This window comes from Canis lupus, unplaced genomic scaffold, assembly GCF_003254725.2.
Source record: "Canis lupus dingo isolate Sandy unplaced genomic scaffold, ASM325472v2 SANDYSCAFF111, whole genome shotgun sequence".
Lineage (NCBI taxonomy): Eukaryota > Metazoa > Chordata > Mammalia > Carnivora > Canidae > Canis > Canis lupus.
The window spans coordinates 18,076-26,121 of NW_026019492.1; the positions used below are offsets into that span (position 1 = coordinate 18,076).

The following is an 8,046-nucleotide window of genomic DNA, read 5'->3' on the forward strand; positions in this document are numbered from 1 at the left end:
AATTAATAAAAAAAGTCAAAGAAAATGATTGAAAATAGAGCACAAAGTACAAAGGAATCTAGACCCTACTTTCCAGGCAGAGCTGAAGCTCTGCAGCCTCTGTGGTCCGACAACTTAGTGGCAGCGAATGGTCTGTGTGGGTGTGCGGATGGGCCGTGGTGTTGATTGTCAGGTGCACATCTCCCTGGGAGTTGCACCTGCGGGGGCAGAGGCGTGGTGGGCATCAGCGTCTCTGGGCTCCAGCGGGCAGTGCTGTGCTGCTCCCTGAGACCCGGCCCTGATGGGTGGGATGCGGGTGGGGACGCTGGGTCCTCTGGCTCTGGGGCTGAGCATCCCGCCCCCCAGTCTGCTGGGGCCTCCACAGAAGAGCCCCCAAGCCCCCGGGTCTCCGCCTCTTTTCTCAGAACCCTGCATTCACTCGACTTGTGTCCGAGCTTCTTTTGTTTTTGTTTTTGTTTTTTATCTCAGACTGTTGAGCCCAAGATTGCGAATCCGAGAAACCATCAGAAGCCGACACTGATGCAAACACACGAGGGTTTATTTACAAGCTCGAGCTTGTGTCCAAGTATACCCGACACAGTGGAGCAGGGACTTGGACCCCCAGGTGGGTTTTAGCTTAGTTTTAAGAGCTGGTCTCGGGGAACTCCCGAAGGGTGGATCAATTACTAAAGTTCTGTTTACATTTTGATATGGGGCCTTCAAGGGCATTGAGAGCTGTTCTAATAGGGCCTTCCTGCCCTTGGCCTGGGCTCAGTATTTATTCTACTGTTGGGCTTGCTGTGTCCTGACAATGAGCACTCAGGAAGGAAATGACGGACATGACTCCCTTCTCAGGAGCATCACAGAGAATAAATAATGAGACTGAACCAAAGGAGCACAAGACTTGTGCACTGAGCCATTCCAGGCTCTGGGAGGCCGTCCTGGGCTCGTGGGTTGGGAGCCTCATCTTGTGAAAATGTCCGCAGTTCCTGAAGCCACCCTCAATTTCAATGTCATTCCTGTCAAATCATGGTGGCAGATCCTATAAATAGGAAAAAAAAAAACCCTGTGACATCCATCCGCCCCCACAAATGACCCCGGACAGCAAATCAGTATTGGAGAAGCAGGACAGAGCGGGACGCAGCACTTTCCTATTTCAAACGATGTCACAGAGACACAGGATAAAGCAGTGTTGTCCTCGGGATCCCACCTGGCTCTGTAAGTTAAGCATTCGGCTCCTGACCTCACCTCCGGTCCTGATCACGGGGTCGTGAGTTCTAACCTTGGGCTGGTCCATGGATGAGGCCTGACGCCTACTTAAGCAAACCAGACCCACGAGGGTTGGTCCCAGCATAAGCTGAAGGAGCAGAACAGAGTGTCCAGAAGGAAACGTGCTCTGATACAACTGATTTTTTAAAATTAATTTAATCTAAACCAAATTAATTAACATATAGTGTATTATACTTTCAGAGGAAGAATTCAGGGATTCACCAGTTGGAGATAACCGCAGTGGTCGTGACATCACGTGCCCTCCTTCATGCTGGTCCCCTGTTATCCCCTCCCCCGTCCCCTCCCCTGCAGCAACACTCAGTTTGTTTCCTATAATTAAGAGTCTGTATTTCCTGCATCTGTGTTCATCTTATTTGTTTTTCCTTCCCTTCACAGATGTTCTGCTTTGCTTCTTTAATTCCACCTATGAATGACACCACAGGGTCATTCTGTTTTCCGAATGACCTATTTCACTTAGGATGATCCCTCTAGTTCTATGCATGACATTGCAAATGGCAAGATTTCCTTCTCTTTGATAGCTGAGTACCATTCCTCTTTCTATGACCATCATCTATCTCCCATCCTCTTTATCCCTCATCTGCCACAGGGCACCGAGGCTCCTCCCACAGTGTGGCAACGTGGACCCCGCTGCTGTGGACATTGGGGTGCAGTTGTCCCACGTCTCACTGCATCTGTATCTTCGGAGTGAGCTCCAGGCCGTACACCTGCTGGTCGCAGGGCGGCTCTATTTGCAACTTCCTGAGGAGCCTCCACACTGTTTCCAGGGTGCCTGCAGCAGCCCACGGTCCCGCCCACAGTGGAAGAGGGTTGAGTGAGTTTTACAGGACGTGGTAAAAGTCTGGTCCACATTTCATTTCGCGTCCTTTGGGCTCCAATTCTTTCTCCTTAAGTATTTTTGGGGAAGCCGGGTGTTGGGCTCTTTTTCAGGCAGATGTTTCTGAAGATAACAGGCCACAGCTAGAGCCTGGAAGGAGGCAGAGGTTGGCCCAGAGACGGGCACGCTGCCTCCTGCACAGCCTCCTGTAGCGACTGAGCATCCCGCAGTGGGTGCCCGAGCCCAGGCACCGCCCAGGGGGCACGCATGCACAGTAGGCCTCCTTTGCCTGCACTAACAGGAGCCAGCCTGTGCTGGGGAGGCCTGAGGAAGACGTGGGGACACATCCACGTGGATGAGCCACAGCCTCCTCAGAAACTACGCAGAGTCTTCAGGGGGATATTGGGCAGCGTTCATGATGACAGGAGCCTCAGTCTCTTCAGGACACACGGTGAGGCTTCAGGAAGATGTGAGACAACATCCACCCTGACAAGAGACCCTGGGCCGCTTCCGGCCCTGCGGGGAGGCTTCAGGAAATTGTGGGCCCGCACCCACCCTGACAGGAGCCCCTGGGCTGCCTCAGGACCCGCAGGGAGGCTTCAGTAAGATGTGGGCCTGCATCCACGCTGACAGGAGCCCCTGGGCCACCTGAGGACATGCCTGGAGGCTTCTGAAAGATGTGGCGCTGTGTCCACTCTGGCAGGAGCTAACTGGCTCCTCAGGACATAAGTTGAGGCTTCTGGAAGCTGGGGGCAGCATCTAAAGTGACAGGAGCCCCAGCCATTCAGAACCTGCGGTGTCGCTTTGGGAGGACGTGGGGCCACGTCCACACAACAGACGCTGATGTCCTCAGGACACCCGGTGTAGTCTTCAGGAAATATGGGGATGCGTCCATGCAGAAAGAAGACCCCAGCCTTGTCAGAGCCTGTGGTGAGGCCTAAGGAAGATGTGGATGCTGAATCCACACTGACAGGAGTCTCCAGCCTCCTCAGGACACACTGTGAAGGATCGGGATGATTTGGGGCCACGTCCGTGCTGACAGGAGCTCCCAAGCTCCTCAAGTCTTATGGTGAGGCTGAGGAAAATGTGGGGCCATGTCCTCCTCAGGACCTGCACTTTGGCTTCGGGACACATGAGGCTGCGTCTAGGCTGACAGGAACCCACAGCCTCCTCAGGACCCACTGTGAGTTTTCTGGGGGACGTGGGTCCGTGTCCAGGCTGACAAGAGCCTCCAGCATCCTGAGAACCTGCTGTGAGGCTTCCAGAGTATGTGAGGCATAATCCAGGTTGACAGGAGACCCGGGTCCTCAGGACCCGCTGACTATGACTCAGGAACACGTGGGGCCACGTCCCCACTCACAGGAGCCCGGCTTCCTCAGGACCCCCTGGAGGACTCTGGAGGCGCCGTTGGGGGCCATGTCCATGTCAGAAGGGACTCCTCAGAACCCTGGGTAAGTGAATGGGTAGAATGAATGGTAAGACAGGGGAGGGGAGGCAGTTGGTGGTTAGTCTTAGGTTAGATGTTAGGGGTTAGTGATTATGCTTATGGTTATGGATTAAAGGTTAGGGTGAGGGATAAGGGTAAGGTTCAGTTGTTAGGAGTTAGGATCGGGGTTTGGATTAGGGACAGGAGTTAGAGTTAGGGTTAGGGTTTAGACTTTAGGGATTAGGGCAGGAGGTTACGAGTTGGGGTTTGGGTTATGGTTAGAGTTAGGTTTAGGCTAGGTTTGCAGTTGGGGTTAGGGGTTAGGGTGTGAGTTAGGGTTAGGGGTTAGGTTTAGGGTTTAGAGTTAAAGTTAGGGCTAGGTTTAGGGTTAGGGCGAGGGTTAGTTTTAGGATAGGGGTTAGGGCTAGGGTTAGGGTTAGTGTTTGATTAGGGGTTATGGTTAGGGTTAGGTCAGGGTCAGGGCACGGTTTTGGAAAAGGGTAAGAGAGGGTTAGGCAGTGGGTTAGGGATTTCTTTTAGGATAGGTTTAGGGTACACTTTGGGATATGAGATAGGATTAGTATTAGAGGGTTAGGGTTAGGGTACAGGTTAAGGTTAGGAATAGGATTTGAGTACATTAAGATAAGGTTAGGGTTAGAGGTTAGGGTTAGGGTTAGATTTAAGATAAGGGTCAGGGTTAAGGGTTTAGAATAGGTTTAGGAGTTAGGGTGAGGGTTGGCAGGGAGGTTCAGTGAATGTGTTTCGGTCTTGGGGTTTGGGTTTGGTTTTTGATTAGTGATAGTTCTTGTTGAAGGGTTATGTTAACATTAGACTTAAGTGGAGGGTTAGGCTTATGTCTGTGTATGGTTAGAGTTTGTGTCTTGGCATGTGCCTGCACTGGGACTCCTAGCATCTTGGGCAGTTTAGTTTTATGCACTCTATTTAGGTTTTGGGTTCAAAGATAGCCTGACTCCACCAAGTCAGTGGTCTCCCCAGAGAATCAAAATCCATGCTTCTGCTGGGGTGAGAATAGGCATGGCAGGATTCTCCTGAGCTGAGCTAAGGAGGGGATTTGTGGCTCTAAAGACTCTTTGTTTGGATTTTCAGTTGCCTTTCTGACTTTATCTCTTGTGTGCACATGTTTCCTCTATACTCCCAATTATTATTTTAAAGATTTATTTGAATTCCTCTTTATAAACACAGTATGATGTAGTTTCAGGTTTACACATAGTGATTCAACCCTTGAATCCAACGCCTGGTTCTGGTCAGAGGTGACCTCCACTATCCCCATCCCCTGATTCCCCATCTCCCCTCCTTCCTCTGGTATTTATTAGTTTATTCACTGTGGTTAAAATGTGTTTCTTGGTTTGCATCTCTCATCCCTCCCTTGGCCCCTTTGCCAGTTTGTTTGGTTTCTTAAAATTCACATGTGAATGCAATTGTATGGTATTTGGTATCTGTCTTTCTCTGACTGACTGAGTTCATTTAGCATAGGTCCCTTCCACTTCTCCCACGTCATTGTAAATGGCTTCCTTTCATCCCTTCTGATGACCGAGTGATGTCGCAGTGTGTATATTTACCACATCGTCTCTGCCCATTCATCTGTCGATGGACATCTGGGATGTATACACAGTTTCGCTGTTGTTGATAATGCTGCTACCAACACTAGGCTGTGTGTTCCTCTTCAAATCTACTAAACTACTTTTGTATCCTCAGGGTAAATACCTAGCTGTGCAATTTTGGTATCGTAGGGTAGCTCTATTTTTAACTTCTTTTTTTTAAGTTTTTTTGTGATAGTCACAGAGAGAGAGGCAGAGATACAGGCAGAGGGAGATGCAGGCTACATGTATTGGGTGTCCGATGTTGGATTCGATCCCGGGTCTCCAGGATCACGCCCTGGGCCAAAGGGAGGTGCCAAACGGCTGTGCCACCCAGGGATCCCCTATTTTTAACTTCTCGAGGACCCTCCAGACTGTTTTCCACAGTGGCTTCACCTTTATGTATTCATGAGAGACACAGAGAGGCAGAGGTATAGGCAGGGATAAATGAGGCTCCATGCAGGGAGCCTGATGTGGGACGTGCTCCCCCAGGACCCCGGGATCATGACCTGAGCCAAAGCACATGCTCAACCACTGAGGCACCCAGTAGCCTTGCTGATTCAATTTCTTTCCTAGTTATGGTTCTGTTCATATTTTCTATTTCTTCCTATTTCAGTTTTGCTCGTTTACACATTTCTAGGGATTTGTCCATTTCTTCCAGTTCTCCCAGTTTGTTAGCGTATAATCTTGCATAGTATTCCCTTATAATTGTCTTATTTTTCTGGTGTTGATTGAGATCTCTCTTCTCTCATTTGTGATTTTATTTATTTATGTCATTTCTCTTTTCTCGTTGATAAGGCTGGCTAGGGCTTGATCCATTTTATTAATTATTTTGAAGAACCAGCTCTTAGTTTCGCTATTCCATTCTACTGTTTTGTTGTTTCTGTATTGTTTATTTCTGCTCTCATCTTTATTTTTTCCCTTCTTCTGTAGGCTTTGTTTGCTATTCCTTTACCAGCTCCTTCAGGTGTAGGGTTAGGTTGTGTATTGGAGACTTCTTGTTTCTTGAGGTAGGCCTGTATTGCTATGTACTTCCCTCTTAGGACTGCCTTTGCTACATCCCAGAGGTTTGGAGAAACATGTTTTCAATTTCATTTGTTTTAAATTTCCTCTTTAAATTCCTGGTTGCTCCATTCATTCTCTAGTAGGATGTTCATAATCTCCACGTATTTTTGGTCTGTCCAAATTTGTTCTTACTGTCGACTTTGAGTTTCATAGCCTCATTGTCCAAAAATGTATATGGTGTGATACCAACCTTCTTGTACCTGTTGTACCTGTTGAGGGCTGATTTGTGGGCCATGATATGATCTGTTCTGGAGAATGTCCCATGTGCACTTGAAAGGAATGTGTATTCTGCTTTAGGAAGAAATGTTCAGACTATATCTGTTGAGTCCCTGTGGTCCAGTGTGTCAAGGCTGTTGTTCCCCTGTTGATTTTCTGCATAGACAATCGGTCCATGACATAAGTGGGTGTTAAAATCCCCTATCATTGTATTATTATCAGTGTGTTCCTGTACGTTTGTTGTTAATTGGTTTGTATATTTAGGTACTCCCATGTTGGCAGCATAAATATTTAGTTGTTTGGTCTTTTTTTTAAATAAATTTTTTTATTTTTATTTATTTTTATTTACTTATGATAGGCACACAGTGAGAGAGAGAGAGAGAGAGAGAGAGAGGCAGAGGCACAGACAGAGGGAGAGGGAGAAGCGGGCTCCATGCACTGAGAGCCCGATGTGGGACTCGATCCCGGGTCTCCAGGATCGTGCCCTGGGCCAAAGGCAGGCACCAAACCGCTGCGCCACCCAGGGATCCCAAATTTATTTTTTATTGGTGTTCAATTGACCAACATACAGAATAACACCCAGTGCTCATCCCGTCAAGTGTCCCCCTCAGTGTCCGTCACCCATTCACCCCCACCCCCCGCCCTCCTCCCTTTCCAGCACCCCTAGTTCATTTCCCAGAGGTAGGAGTCTTTATGATCTGTCTCCCTTTCTGATATTTCCCACACGTTTCTTCTCCATTCCCTTATATTCCCTTTCACTATTATTTATATTCCCCAAATTAATGAGAACATACAGTTTGTCCTTCTCCGATTGACTTACTGCACTCAGCATACTACCCTCCAGTTCCATCCACTTTGAAGCAAATGGTGGGTATTTGTCGTTTCTAATGGCTGAGTAATATTCCATTGTATACATAAACCACATCTTCTTTATCCATTCATCTTTCGATGGACACCATGGCTCCATCCGCAGTTTGGCTATTGTGGACATTCTGCTATAAACATCGGGGTGCAGGTGTCCCCGCGTTTCATTGCATCTGAATATTTGGGATAAATCCCCAACACTGCAATTTTTGGGTCGTAGGGCAGGTCTATTTTTAACTCTTTGAGGAACCTCCACACAGTTTTCCAGAGTGGTTGCACCAGTTCACATTCCCACCAACAGTGTAAGAGGGTTCCCTTTTCTCCGCATCCTCTCCAACATTTGCGGTTTCCTGCCTTGTTAATTTTCTCCATTCTCACTGGTGTGAGGTGCTATCTCATTGTGGTTTTGATTTGTATTTCCCTAATGGCAAGTGATGCAGAGCATTTTTTCATGTGCATTTTGGCCATGTCAATGTCTTCCTCTGTGAGATTTCTCTTCATGTCTTTTGCCCATTTCATGATTGGATTGTTTGTCTCTTTGGTGTTGATTTTAAGAAGTTCTTTATTGATCTTGGAAACTAGCCCTTTATCTGATACGTCTTTTGCATATATCTTCTCCCATGCTGAAGGTTGTTTTTAGTTTTGGTGACTGTATCCTTTGCTGTGCAAAAGTTTCTTATCTTGATGAAGTCACAATAGTTCATTTTTGCTTTTGTTTCTTTTGCCTTCATGGATGTACCTTGCATAAACTTGCTGTGGCCAAGTTCAACCGCGGATGCTTTGCGTTTTCTCCT

General features: G+C 47.8%; 1 long non-coding RNA gene across 2 annotated transcripts; it reads left to right on the plus strand.

The window, feature by feature from the left end:
• The first annotated feature begins 314 nt into the window (after positions 1–314).
• On the plus strand, positions 315–3,246 carry LOC125754769 (uncharacterized). 2 transcript variants are annotated; one of them, XR_007409584.1, is made up of 2 exons: positions 315–604; positions 1,450–3,246. It is a non-coding gene; the product is annotated as an uncharacterized LOC125754769 (long non-coding RNA). The 2 variants fall into 2 exon arrangements; XR_007409583.1 differs by having other exon boundaries at positions 1,856–3,246.
• The last annotated feature ends 4,800 nt before the right edge of the window (positions 3,247–8,046 follow it).